The 13,197-nt window shown below is 41.1% G+C and overlaps 1 long non-coding RNA gene across 1 annotated transcript; it reads right to left on the bottom strand.

Moving 5' to 3' along the window:
* Nucleotides 1-1,043: 1,043 nt before the first annotated feature.
* Nucleotides 1,044-12,790, bottom strand: LOC116546006. The gene is made up of 4 exons (XR_004266551.1): nt 12,780-12,790; nt 8,626-8,630; nt 1,654-1,663; nt 1,044-1,505 (listed from the first exon to the last, which is right to left on the bottom strand). It is a non-coding gene; the product is annotated as an uncharacterized LOC116546006 (long non-coding RNA).
* Between the last annotated feature and the right edge of the window lie 407 nt (nt 12,791-13,197).

Raw genomic sequence — 13,197 nt, 5'->3', positions numbered from 1 at the left:
TCTTTATTTATCAAAATATAAGGGTATCCATGTATAAGGCTGGCTGCTAACTCCTTCACAAATAAAAATACACCCCATAAGTACACATAACAGACCCCTTTTCCACTTCTATTGTTCATAGAGGCATAAGCAAGAAAAAATAATTCTAAGATGAGAATTTCATGATAGTAGAAATTTTAATCTGTAAATTTGGGAAAAGCTATTCACATAAAAGATGCCATTTTCTTCTTGGGAGATATTTCCCTGGTTAGTTTTACCCCATGGGTTCCAATGGGTGCATAGTTCTAAAAGTGCAGAGGGACCCTTTTCGGTTGCGAGACCATGAATCCAAAGCCCAGGGTCTTGAAGTTTTGTTTTAGTGTGGATGCCAAGGACAGTCTTTCTTTGATGTTTCCAGAAGATCCAAACCATGAAAAGCTTTTTTACCTCATGAAAATACACTGTAGCATAACAATATACTGTTATAACATCAGCCCTCTTGCATGGGAAAGCTTTTAAACAACCAGAAAACATGCATTGAAAATAACAATTTAATCAAATCCCTTTATAAAATGTTTAAATAGCCCATCAGGTGACCAAATGTACCTGAAGCTTTGTTTTCCCAGGAGTATGGAATCAAGTATTGGTTATAAACTATTTTAAACAATTTGTAAGTCATTACACCAATGTATTCAATTTGGATTATTTTATTTTTGTCATGATGATTTCCATGGAATGCAGATTTTTTTGAGATGGAGTTTTGCTTTTGTTGTCCAGGCTGGAGTGCAATGGCGTGATCTCAGCTTACTGCAACGTCCGCCTCCCGGGTTCAAGCAATTCTCCTGCCTCAGCCTCCCGAGTAGTTGGTATTACAGGGATGTGCCACCATGCCAGGCTAATTTTTTGTATTTTTAGTAGAGATGGGATTTCACCATGTTGGCCAGGATGGTCTTGAACTTCTGACCTCAGTGATCCACCTGCCTTGGGCTCCCAAAGTGCTGGGATTATACAAGCTTGGGAGAAAAGAAAAAAAAAAAAAAAAGAACTCAGGAAGGATGAGGTGGCCATCTTGGTTCTCCATGAGTCCATGCTTCATTAACATTAGACTTATATCTTCTTGTATACCAGTTGTTTTTCCAAATTAGGTGCATAGCACTGACAAGAAAATTTCGTTATTTTTGTGGTTTACAATAACTTAGCATAATAACCATAATTATAATTGATAGCATATAGACATTAGAATTTTATAAATTCCATACAATTTAGGAATATATATATTAATATTACTCACAAAAATATAACCTGAAGAAGGTTGAACACATTTTGGCAATCCCATGTACCTGAAGATGTCAAATAATCCTGCTTACCTCCTTTTTGGACGTTTTCAGGAGCCCTCTGATTCATTAAAAAAGCCAGTCATTAGGAAAGACAATTTTGAAACTGAAGTTTGATTTTGGAATTCCAGATTACCATAAATTACTTACTTTGCCAAAATGATGACTGAGAAATTTTAAAGAAGTAAAAACCTAGGCCGGGTGCAGTGGTTCACGCCTGTAATCCCACACTTTGGGAGGCTGAGATGGGTGGATCACCTGAGGTCAGAAGTTCAAGACCACCAGCCTGGCCAACATGGTGAAAACCCCATCTCTTAAAAAAAAAAAAAAAAGTAAAAACCTTTTATAACCTTTTACCAAAAACAAAACAACAACAAAAAAAAACCTCACATTCTACTGTTGTCACACATCTTGCACATACCCAGCACTTTGGGAGGCCGAGATGGGTGGATCACCTGAAGTCAGGAGTTTGAGACCAGCCTGGCCAACATGGTGACACCCCATCTCTAAAAAAAAAAAAAACTGTTTCTAGTAGTCTTAATTGCATGTTACAATGAGGACTCTTAGCAGTTTTAACTTTAATGTAAAACCTGGTGAATTGTGTTCTGATAAGGTTTGACTGTTTCCAGCATAGCTTAGGGGCGTGGCCAACTCCACACATCCCCAGGCCTTACCTGGCTGGAAAGCAGGCAAGTTAAACAATTTCAAAAGTCAAAGAAGCAGTTTATAACCTTAAAGTATTTGGCAAACTTAATATTTGAACATAATTTAAATCACATGTTTACATTTGGAAGACAATTGTATTTCACCAATGATCTTTAAAACCATCTTTATTTCCCAAAGATTACTCAAGTCACATGAACTAAATAAAATGCATTACGTTTTTCACTTTTCTGACTAAATATTGGACTTAGGCTCTTATTATTATTAAGCCAATTAATTAAAAAAAAAACTTTACAGAGGAGATATACAGTGACTTTTACTTTATATTTAACCAGTTTGTGCAGAGAGAAAGAGGCCAGAGACTGGTAAAAAGTTTTTACCCTTGGCCAGGCATGGTGGCTCACACCTGTAATCCAAGCACTTTGGAGGCCAAGGCAGGCAGATCACCTGAGGTTGGGAGTTTGAGACCAGCCTGACCAACATGGAGAAACCCCATTTCTACTAAAAATACAAAATTAGCCGGGTGTGATGGCGCATGCCTGTAATCCCAGCTACTCAGAAGGCTAAGGCAGGAGAATCACTTGAACCTGGGAGGTGGAGGTTGGGGTGAGCTAAGATGGAGCCATTGCACTCCAGCCTGGGCAACAAGAGTGAAATTTCATCTCAAAAAAAAAAAAAAGCTGGTGTGCTCCATTAATTCCTGTAGGCCCAAGAAAGTTAGCTTAGGAGTTCCAGGTAAATGGAATGAATGATGACTTGCTGGAAGTGAACATAGAACAAAATAAAAGCCTTACACTAGGAACTAAAAAACATCATGGTTTTATATATGTATCCACACACAAGCAAAGCCACAAGAGAATAAACAGCAAACAAAAACAAGCAAGAAACCAACCCGAAATTTTCCTACTCAATTTATCCTGGAGGTTATAGTGTTACCTAGGGCCCCCAAAAACCCACATAATGAATATTTCATCCCTGATGTAAAATTAAGTATCCTTAAGTTCACTAATATTATTATACATTCTGTACAATTAAGAAACTCACTTTAGACACATGACCAATAAGCACTCCAGCACCATCCACAAGAAACAGTAAACAGTGTGAAGCAGTGCAGGCATGTATGTGAAATGTAGCTCCACACTAAATCCAGCTTCATGCTTAACTCTATTAAAAAAAAAAAAGAATTGCCAAACTGCTGGTGCATTTTTACAATACTTCTTATTTTACTTTAATCAAGACTAAAAGCTTTAACTATGGGCCAGGCATGGTGGCTCATGCCTGTAATCCCAGCACTTTGGGAGGCTGAGGAGGGCGGATCACGTGGTCAAGAGAGCGAGACCATCCTGGCCAACATGATGAAATCCCATCTCTACTAAAAATACAAAAATTAGCTGGGCGTGGCGGTGCATGCCTGTAGTCCCAGCTACTCCGGAGACTGAGGCAGGGGAATCATGTGAACCTGGGAGGTGGAGGCTGCAGTGAGTTGAGATTGCATCACTGCACTCCAGCCCGGGCAACAGAGCAAGACTCGTCTCAAAATTAAAAAAAAAAAAAAAAAAAAAAAGAGCTTTAACTATGAAAATGTAAATTACCCAAATGCCTCCAATTCTCTATCAGGTTTTAAAGGATATTTTATTATTTAAACTTTTCCACATCTTTCTCCCCTACTTAATGATTCCTTACTACATTGTTTCCTAAATAACGTTTTTAAATCTGTAATTTGAACTTTTAGATAACTTCTGGATTACACAAAATTATTTATTTTTTTCACTAATAACCCTTTCTGGCACATTTTGTATACTGAATCACATGTTAACTAGAATTTTATCCTTGGTAATCTAAAACTCTAGTGAAACCTTAAAAGGCAAGAAATCCTGAACTATTAGATATGGGCATTTATAGATAAGAACAATTCCACATTTTAGAAACATATTTCCCCATATTACAACCCTTTCTTAATTGGAAATGACCCAGAAATTAAATGAGTGTCAAAAATAACTTTAAGATTTTAATTTACACAAAACATTTACCTAAAACATTTATCTCATTCACTGTAAGCATGATTTTTACTTTTTTTTTTTTTTTTTTGAGACAGAGTCTTGCTCTTGTTGCCCAGGCTGGAGTGCAATGGTGCAATCTCAGCTCACTGCAACCTCCGCCTCCTGGGTTCAAGCGATTCTCCTGCCTCAGTCCCCCAAGTAGCTGGGATTACAGGCATGTGCCACCACGCCTGACTAATTTTGTATTTTTAGTAGCGGTGGGGTTTCTCCATTGTTGACCAGGCTGGTCTTGAGCTCCCAATCTCAGGTGATCTGCCCACCTTGGCTTCCCAAAGGGCTGGGATTACAGGCATGAGCCACCCGCACCTGGCCAACTTTTACTTTTAACAAGGGAGACAGTAGACATCAATCAACATATGTAAAATGAACATTGGTTTGGCTTAGATCACAGGTGGGAGACAAACTGTTGCCTTATTTTGAGTTTCTGATTAGCCTTTCCAAAGGAAGCAATCAGTTATGAGACTTTGAATAGAATGGGAGCCAGGCTGGCCCTCAGCAACTCCCAGCTTGAATTAACACTGACATTTTAAAATATCTAGCAAAGACAAACATAAAATTTAGACAAAATGTATGCTGACAATTCTGAAGGCCTATTTTTATTCCACCAATAATTTTAAAGCTAGATTCTTTAGTAAAGTTATACTTAAGTCACATGAACTTGAAGTGCTTAGACTTACCTAATTTATGAGTGCACTTTTACTTATAAGCCAATTTAGTAGACACAACACATTACAATAAGAGTACATACAAATAAACACATTTAGACATGTATACACCCACATAACAAAGATCCAGTAGCTTGGAACCTTAGCCATGAGACAGCAATATAGCTTGCTGGTTTTACTTTGCCCCAATAGATAATTCAAGGAAGGCTGTGAACCAAAATTTCGGGTAAAGCAGTTTCCATGGCAGTTTGATTTTTTTAAAACCTTCCCAGACTCCTAGGAGCACTGGGGCCAAGCAGTACCAAAGGAGGGCACCACACGTTAACCAGGCCCCTTGCTTAGAACAGCAGCACAAAAGCCTGGATACATGCAATGCCACCTCACTTTCCCATTAGACCGGTACACTTCAGATTCTAAACAATTTTGGGCCAAGCAGCATTGCAACTGCAAGAGAAGAGTCTAAGGAGGGTTTAATACGAGACTCAGGGCCAGACACGGTGGCTCACACCTGTAATCCCAGCGTTTTGGGAGGCTGAGGCGGGTGGATCCTAAGGTCAGAGATTCAAGACCAGCCTGGCCAAAATGTTGAAACCCCATCTCTACTAAAAAGAAACTATAAAAATTAGCCAGGTGCGGTGGCAGGCTCCTGTATTCCCAGCTACTTGGGAGGCTGAGGCAGGAGAATTGCTTGAACCCAGGTGGCAGAGGTTGCAGTGAGCTGAGATCCTGCCACTACACTCCAGCCTTGGCCACAGAATAAGACTCCATCTCAAAAAAAAAAAAAAATACTACATCTCAGAACCTCTGCCAAGGGCATCCCCTTTGGGCAGGTTGAGGTCCTCAGGATCCCCGGGAGCGCCCTCCTGTGGAGTCCAACCTTAGAGTTCCAGACATCTCTGGCACTACTTAGGTGGGCACTGGTGCCACTTTGCATGTGTTCCCTCCAGAGCCTGCTATGAACGTTGTAAGAATAGCCATGAACTGTGGTAAGAACTGGATGCTGGATAGGCCTTTTTGTTCCTTAGCCAGTAGACTATGATTAGGGAAGAATTAAGAATAGGAAAAGAAGGTTTAAGTCTCCTGAATCAAGTGTGAGTTTGCTCTGAGCTGCAATGCAGGTAAGAATGAGGGACTATGTGCAGAAAATATTTTTTAAAAAGAAAAAAAAGTCCTTCTCCCTTCCAGGCAAGGCAGTTATTCCCATTCCTTCAGGCAGTATGGCAGTACTGGGGAGTGACCCTTGCCAGTTGCCCTTAATTTGCAAGGAACTATTAAGAAACAGCTGCTCAAAGACTGAAATACAATGAGAGAAATAAAAAAATGAAAAGACCCTGGTCCCTTAAGCAGACCAGCAGTGGCAGTCAGGCCTCTCCACGTAGACACCCCTTAGTTTCACTGACTTCCATGAGTCCCGGGTTGGAAAGGAAGAGAGAGAGAGAGAGAGAGAGGGAGAAAAGAAAATGAGTCCCAAACTTTGGGCTTACCTCCTCTTCCTGGCTGGCTCACCAAAATATATTAACTGTGATGGGTGTCCAGATTCTTAGTGTTCTTGAACAAGGAATTGGACAAAACACACAAACAAAGCAAGGAAGGAATGAGGGGTTTTATTGAAATGACGGTACACTCCACAGTGCTGGGAGCAGACCAAGCACAGGAGCTCAAAGTCCCAGTTACTGAATTCTGGGGAGTTTAAATATCCCCTAGAGGATTCCATTGGTTACTTGGGGTACACCCTATGTAAATGGAGAGGATGAAGTAAAGTTACAAAGTGATTTGCAGTGTAAGCCCTATTGAGAAGAGGTTTCCTGTTATAGCAGAAGTGTGAATTGGCCTTGTGTTCCCTGCCTCCAGACCCTATTTTCATGCCTCGTAATCTTTATCATTTCCTTCCTTCTGCTTGTTTTAGGTTTACTTTGCTCTTCTTTTTTTAGTTTCTTTAGGAGGTAATATTATTGATTTAAGATCTTTTTTATTTTTTAATAAAGATACAAATTTCCCTCTAAGTACTGCTTTAGCTCCATCCCTTAAGTTTGCGATGTTATTAAACAATTGCTGCTGACTTAAAAAAGAGTTTTGCTATGTTGGGCTTTTATTTTCAATAGTATATTCTAAATATCCTTGTGATTTCTTTAACTTATCTGTTATTTAGTAGTGTTATTTAATTTCTACATATTTATGAATTCCCCATATTTCTTTCTTTTATTGATTTCAAATTTAATTTGATTGTGGTCAGGGAACACATGCTTTGCCTGATTCAAATTCCTTTTAAACTTTTTTCTTTTTTTGGTAAATCCTTTTAAAATTTGTTGAGGCTTTTTTTGTGGCCTAGCATATGGTTTATCCTGGAGAATGCTCCATGTGCACTTTAGAAGACTATATATTTCACTCTTATTGGGTGGAGTGTTTTATATATGTCTCTGAACATATTTATAATAGTTGCTTTGAAATCTTTGTCTGCTAAGTCAACGTCTAGTCCCTTCAAAAGCAGTTTTTATTGCCTGCTTCCCCCATATGAGTCAGTTTTTTCTTTGCTTGTCTTGTAATCTTACATTGTAGTAACCCTAGGTAGTTAATCCCATGCCCCTCTGGGGCTTGTTGTTATTGTTTTTTGTTTGTTTGCTGAGTGACTTGTCTGGACTAGTTCAGTGAAATCTATTCCCCTTCAGCGTGCCGCCTCTGATGTCACTCTTCACAGAGTGTTGCCTTGGGCATGCATGCATGCCCACCAGGACCACCAGGGTTGCTGTGGTTTTAATTGGGCTCTCTTTGACCTTCTCTTTCCCTGATCTCTCCTTTAAGCTTCTGACCCATCTGCCTCCATTGAAGTAGTCCCAGCTGTTAGCCTTCCCTAATTGCTAGCTGATTGCTCGATTGTTTTTTATCAATGCCCTGGCCCACAGATTGCTCTACAGTCGGATCAAATAAAGTTAGACCCCTTAGCAGGGGCAGGGCTTTGACCATGTTGGAGGCTTACTCCGACCTCCCCGAAGGCTCTTTTCTCATCTCTCCTTTCCCTGATTCAGTCTGTTAAATTTCTTTTAGCTGGTGTACTGTTGTTACTAGCATCTCAGCGGGACCATCCTCCTCATAAATGCTTACTCCCAACATCTCCATTGTTTTCAATAGTGCCTTTATGCATGAACTTCCTTATACTCAGTGCCCAATAAGGCCAGTCCCCTTTAGGCAGAGTGGCAGTGCTCTGTTCTTGACCTGCCTTTGCCCCTGGGCCAAACCTCTGTGCCGTTGCACTGCAGCTTGGAGCAGGGGCAGTGGCCCACTTCTACTCAAGTGACCGCCTCGTTCCACAAGTGGGGTGGTGGGCAGGGATAATAGCCCCTGGTCTTCTTGGCTGGACCTTCCTGGCATGACACCTCCTCATGGCTGCACAAGCATGGATGCAGTTGGGGTCTAGCATTTGCAGGCTGCCATACCTACCATAGGGCTGCTGCCCAATGAGTGAGGGAAGTGAACCCCAGTCCTTTCTGTTGTGCTTGCCTGGAATCCAGCTTCTGTAATGCAGAGCTGGGGGGCATGAGGGATGACCATCAGCTTGCTCCTTCTGAGGCAAAACCGTAGCCCTCTGCTGGGAGCTGGGGGAAGGAGGAGACCCGTCTTGGATGCGTCCACTTGAAGTAGAGCATCCTTCACACTGATCCATGAAGGGAGTTAGAGTAGATCACGGCTCACATGCCACAGACTCTCTCTGTTGGTATCAAAATTTAGTAAGTTTTCTTAAATGTTTCTCCACATGCTGTATGCCATTAGGACAATGTCCAGTGGCTTTAACAGTTTTTAATTTTTTTAAGTGATGTTCTGCTAGGTGTGGTGGCTCACGCCTGTAATCCCAGCACTTTAGGAGGCTGAGGTGGGTGGATTGTTTGAGCCCAGGAGTTGGAGACCAGCCTTGGCAACCTGACGAAACACCATCTCTACAAAAAGTACAAAAATAGGGCCAGGCACGGTGGCTCACGCCTGTAATCCCAGCTACTCGGGAGGCTGAGGCAGGAGAATCGCTTGAAGCCAGGAGGCAGACGTTGCAGTGACTTGAGATCGTGTCATTGCACTCCAGCCTGGGCAACAAGAGCGAAAGTCCGTATAAAAAAAAAAAAAAAGCACAAAAATTAGCTGGGCTTGGTGGTGCATGCCTGTAGTCCCAGCTACTCGGGAGGCCAAAGCAGGAGCATGGCTTGAACCCAGGAGGCGGAGGCTGCAGTGAACTGAGATCACACCACTGCACTCCAGCCTGGGCAGCACAGTGGGACTCTGTCTTAAAAAAAAAAGATGTTCACAAGTTAAATAGTTATTTCACTGGAGAGAGGGTCTGCCAAGCCCCTAAGACTGCCGTTCCTGTCATTACGTTTGTCATTTTGAGAACGGTACTGAGTACATCTATAAACAAGGATGTAAAGGCAATAAGCCATGTACTCATCTTTGTGACAGTGTGCATATCCTGGAGCTGCGTGTCTGGAGCCTCTGGCAGCTTCGGGCATGTAGTAAGATCTATAAATATTCCTCCCATTCATTCATCCATTATGTATTGATCACTCCTGAGTACTCTTGCTCATTTATCTTGGTGAAATTTGGCGTTTTTCTAAATTTCCAGTCCTACATTTTAACTGCTTTCCTGTCAGTTTTTACCCCATATGGCAGGGATGAGTTCTTAAGAATAACAGCATGTGTATTATCTCATTAAATCCTCAAAGCAACCTGATGACGTGGGCAATATTATTCCTTTTTCCTAAGAGAGGCCACTGAAGCTCACATAAGTTGAATAACTTGCTAAATGATGGGTCTGGATTTGATTCCAAATTTGTTGGACTCTAAACTTCTCACTGTTAAACTGCTAGGTCATACCATGTTTCCCACTGTAGGAAAAGATGTTACAGAACACTGGGGCTTTTTTTTCGTTTTTTTGTTTGTTTTTTGGAGATGGAGTCTCGTTTGTTGCCCAGGTGGGAGTGCAATAGTGCAATCTTGGCTCACCACAACTTCCACCTCCCAGGTTCAAGCAATTCTTCTGTCTCAGCCTCCAGAGTAGCTGGGATTACAGGCACATGCCACCACGCCCTGCTAATTTTTGTATTTTCAGTAGAGATTCAATTTCACCCTATTGGTCAGGCTGGCCTTGAACTCCTGATCTCCACTCCAGGGTGTGGTGGTGCATGCCTATAGTCAGCCTGCCTCAGCCTCCCAAAGTGCTGGGATTATAGGCATGAGCCACCACGCCTGGCCCAGAACACTGTTTTTCAACTTTTTAGATAAGAATGTTATGACCTCTTAGAAAGGTCTTTTGTAGACTTTTCTTCAGGTTTCCAGTTCTGAAAGAGTTGAAATAAGATTATTGGAAATGGACTAATGCTTAATGATAAAATTGTTCTTCCTGTAGATAGAATCATAACCATAATAAGTAGCTTTCTTTTTCAGATATAAATACTCATACTTACATTTTCATACCTGTGCTCACAAGTACACATAGACACATGCCCACATGATGTCGGTTACATCTGTAGCTGGAAAACGTAATTAACAATTACCAAACAGTGGTGAATTTCTTCCTTCCCTTCAGTAACGGTTAAAGAAATCTCTGTTTCTTGATTTGGCACCCTTATACCTTGATTGCTGAAAATGTTGACTAAAATGTGATTTCTGGTATAAAACATACCTTAATCAATGAGGACAGAGAGAGGCGGGGAGAGGGACAGAGGGAGAAATGGAATTCATCATTGGCTGTGCATCCAAAATATTTAAAAAGCAAGTAAGCATGAGAGGCAAGCAAGTAGGAAAGTATGCCTCCTTAAACCTTGGGATTTGGCATCCAAATCCCAAAGACTGAAGGTTAGAACAAGCTCTTCTAGGATCATGGTGAATAAAGAAAATAATGCTAAAGAAATTGGAGTTGCACAAAAAAAAAATTGTGGCCTCTGGAAGCCTAGATGAGGTAGAGCATTAAGAAGTGGGAGAGAAATAAATAAATATAAATATAAATAAATAAAAGAAAAGAAGTGGGAAAGAGGAGACTGGGGCTCGTTATTCTGCAGTGGAACCTCCCGCTCCCACAACGATAGAGACACAGCAACTTGCAGACCCCACATACATGATTGGAGTTGGCGTTGGGTAAAATGGGCCAGAGCCTCATTTCTGATGTTTAATCATTTCAGTTGTGCCCCTAATTTTCTTTCCTCAGCTCCTGGTACATAGTGGATAAACACACACATAAGTTATGCTACAGCAGAAATTTCCAGATAAAAAGAGAGCTCATAATTACTTTCATTTCTTAATATCTGTGAGCTATTTTGTATAAAGATCATATACTCTTTATTTTGTCTTGTAGTCATGGAAATTCATCATTCTTGGCAGAGTGCTATAGTTTAAATTTTCCCTTATGTTCACTGAAATGTGGGGATATATTTAATCAGAGTTAAGTCACTGTACAGAGATGAATAGTCTTTAAGACAGACTTACAAGGCGAGAGAGGCCAGAGAGGTTTCAAAAATAATTTTAATTATTTATAGCCTGAATGACTCCCTTCTCTTTATTCATTCATTTAACATGTATTTATTGAGCACCTATTATGTATCAGACACTGTTCTAGACTTCTGGGAAATGTCAATGACCAAATAAAGATGTCAATGACCAAATTACCTTGCAGAGCTTACATTTGAGGGGGAGGAGTTAGATGATAAACAATATGATAATAAGTAAATGATATGATAAGTGATAAGTTCTGTGGGAAAAATCAAAACTAGAGCAGAGTTAGGGAGAACAGGAAAACTGGATTTGGGAACAAAATTGCAATTTTTTATTTTTTTGAGACAGGGTCTCACTCCTGTAGACCAGGTGGGAGTGCAGTAGTACAATTATGGCTCATTGCAACCCTGACCCCTGGGCTCAAGTGATTCTCCCACCTCATTTTTTGATTTTTTGTAGAGACGAGGTCTCACTATATTGCCCAGACTGGTGTTGAACTCCTGGGCTCAAGGGATCCTTCCGCCTCTGCCTCCCAAAGTGCTGGGATTATAGGCATGAGCCATGGCGCCCAGCCAAAATTTCAATTTTAAGTAACTCAGTCAGCTGCATTGAGGAGGCTCCCAAGAGGGAAATGACTTGATTGAGGTCTCTTGGCTAGTCAGGGAGCAGTAGAGTAGGATTTGATCCTGAAGTTGAATCGAATGTCCTTGCCTTTTCTGAAGGGATACATGAGAGTGTTAGGCGGTCTCAGGAAGGACTTGACCTACTTTAGTTAGCCCTCATTCAATGAGGCCTAGAGGGTAGACAGGGAGCAGGAGGAAGGCATCTAAAGAAATCTGGCTGGGCACGGTGGCTCATACCTGTAATCCCAGCACTTTGGGAGACCAAGGCGGGTGGATCACGAGGTCAGGAGTTCAAGACCAGCCTGGCCAACATGGTGAAACCCCGACTCTACTAAAAATACAAAAAAATAGCTGGGCGTGGTGGCAGGCCCCAGTAATCCCAGCTACTGTGGAGGCAGAGAATTGCTTGAACCCAGGAGGAAGAGGTTGCAGTGATCCGAGATTGCACCACTGCACTCCAGCCTGTGTGACAGAGTGAGACTCTGTCTCAGAAAAGAAGAAAAGAAAGAAAGAAATCTAAGAAATCGAGGTACTTGGCTGGAAGGTTTGGGCTGAGCATAGCTTATAAAATGACATGGTCTAGCTGGGCATGGTGGCACTTGCCTGTAATCCCAGCTACTCAGGAGGCTAAAGCAGGAGAATTGCTCGAACCCAGGAGGCGTAAGTTGCAGTGAGCTGAGATCGCACCATTGCACTCCAGCCTGGGTGACAATGAACGAAACTCCGTCTCAAAAAATTAATTTATTTAAATAAAATGACATTGTCAAAAGCTGGAAGGGAGGACATATAACTAAGGGAAAATACCAAAGGATAGTGAGTCTATAGTATTGTTTTAGAAGAAAATCATTCGGATACACCTTCCAGAGCTATTAACTCTCCCTCAAAGCACACTTTTGGAGACTGGATTACTTAGAACTGCAGACGTGCACAAGGTACTTCTTGAAGGATTTATTTTAGATTGAGGAGATTTAAAAGGCTGACACACACATAGATTTTTGTTGACCAGGTTATATAAAAGCTGTAATTCAGTAAAACGTTCCCATTTTTTGGTTTGAAAATTTTCAGGAAAGACTGCTGTAAAGAATTAATTAGTTACTTGGTATATTCTCTGTAGTTTTTGGCAAAAAAAAGAAAAAAAAACTAAACAAAAAAAAGAATTAGTCTTTCATGCAGTGATCACCCCAAGGCACCTGCAGTTCAGAGGATAATGTGTAGCTGAGATGAAAGAGATGGTTTCTACTGAGGAATTTGTCTGACCAACAAAGGGGCCTTTATGCACGTTTGTGAGATTTGGAATTAATCTTACAGTACCACTACGATCTAGGTAAACCTAGCCAAGTAAATGATTTCTAGACAGAAAAAAGAAATCCAGAACTCATGGAATACATTCTGAAGGACAAGGTCA

This window comes from Sapajus apella, unplaced genomic scaffold, assembly GCF_009761245.1.
Source record: "Sapajus apella isolate SASKATOON/1434 unplaced genomic scaffold, GSC_monkey_1.0 scaffold495, whole genome shotgun sequence".
In the NCBI taxonomy this organism is placed as follows: domain Eukaryota; kingdom Metazoa; phylum Chordata; class Mammalia; order Primates; family Cebidae; genus Sapajus; species Sapajus apella.
The sequence above is the reverse complement of the archived record's forward strand: the minus strand, read 5'-3'. Positions and strand labels throughout refer to the sequence as shown.